We start from the raw sequence: 1,574 nt of genomic DNA on the forward strand, positions 1-1,574 counted from the left end.
TATATCACTAAGAAGCGTTCCTGGTGGTCAATTCAATAAGGCATTAACAATTTGCCCTATTTGGTTCTCCAGAGTCTTGATAGAAACAACCTGGCTTTGACATATAAGCCGCAACTCCTCCAATTCAGATTTTTCATTCGAAGATAGACATGCACCAAGAGTTTGTTATTTTGGTGTAATTTGTTGCTGAAAACTAGGAGGGTTAAATAGCTTATTTCCAAACTGCTGGAATGGCTGTTGCATCGCATTCTGATTATTGCTCCAGCTGAAGTTAGGATGATTCCAGTTGTCAGGATGATAAGTGTCTGGAACTGGTTGCTGCGATCTCTGAAAGTTGCTCACAAACTGAGTTGATTCACTAGATATAGCACATTGCTTCGTCACATGCGGACCTGTACACAGCTCATAAATACTAATTATCTGCTTAACACCATAGTTAGCCAGAGAATCGATCTTCATAGATAATGCCTTTATTTGAGCAGTGATAGCCGTAGCTGTATCCACTTCAAGAACTCCTGCTACCTTGCCCTGTGGACATCTCCGGGTTGGATACTGATATTCATTAGCAGCCATCAGTTCAATTAGATCATAAGCTTCAGCGTAGCTCTTAGCCCATAAGGCTCCACCTGATGTTGCATCGAGCATGGGTCTGGACTGTGCTCCCAAACCATTATAAAAACAATTGAAGATCATCCAATCAAGAATTCCATGATGAGGACACTTCCTAAGCATTTCCTTGTAGCGCTCCCAAGCTTCATATAATGATTCTCCTGATTGCTGCGTAAATTGAGTAAGAGCATTCCTGATTGCAGTTGTCCTTGCCGTAGGGAAGAATTCAGTGAGAAACTTTTGAGCAAGATCTTCCCAAGTAGTAATCGAACCAGCTGGTAGAGAGTGTAACCAACTCTTAGCCTTGTCCCTCAGAGAGAATGGGAAAAGTCTCAGCTTAATAGCATCTTCAGAAACACCGTTGAACTTGAATGTGTGGCAGATCTCAATGAAATCCCTAATGTGCATATTGGGATCTTCAGTTGGAGAACCCCCAAACTGGATTGAATTCTGCACCCATTGAATTATGCCAGTCTTGATCTCAAAGGTATTAGCTGTGATAGCTGGCCGGACAATGCAAGATTGAATGTCATTGATCTTGGGTTGAGAAAAATCCACCAAGGCTTTAGTCCATGCTGCTGGATCTCCCATTATAATGAGTACCTGAAATACAAACAAATAAACCGTGAAAGTAAAGGAATCCGAGTCAGTGAACTTTAACGACCACTAATGACAAGCACATAAATTAAAAATTAACACCGAGTCCTCGACAACGGCGCCAAAAACTTGTTAAGGCGAAAACACGCGCTAAAATTTACGGAAGTATACGCGTTCACAAGTAGTATAAGATATAAATCAGATTTATTCCCACAGAGACTGGTTTAGGTTAAGTTCAATCTATGCACCTATGCAACAATGTAGCTCAATGCTAAGACAAATAACAAATTGGATTTTGATTAAACTAAGAGATTATACTAAATAACATTAACTAAGAGAATTGAGGTTGAATTACTATATATGACAAA

General features: G+C 40.0%; 1 non-coding gene across 1 annotated transcript; it reads left to right on the top strand.

Annotated features, from left to right (window-relative positions):
* The first annotated feature begins 703 nt into the window (after positions 1 to 703).
* On the top strand, positions 704 to 810 carry LOC141676296 (small nucleolar RNA R71). Its single transcript, XR_012556894.1, has one exon. It is a non-coding gene; the product is annotated as a small nucleolar RNA R71 (small nucleolar RNA).
* The last annotated feature ends 764 nt before the right edge of the window (positions 811 to 1,574 follow it).

Source organism: Apium graveolens, chromosome 7 (genome assembly GCF_009905375.1).
Source record: "Apium graveolens cultivar Ventura chromosome 7, ASM990537v1, whole genome shotgun sequence".
NCBI lineage: Eukaryota > Viridiplantae > Streptophyta > Magnoliopsida > Apiales > Apiaceae > Apium > Apium graveolens.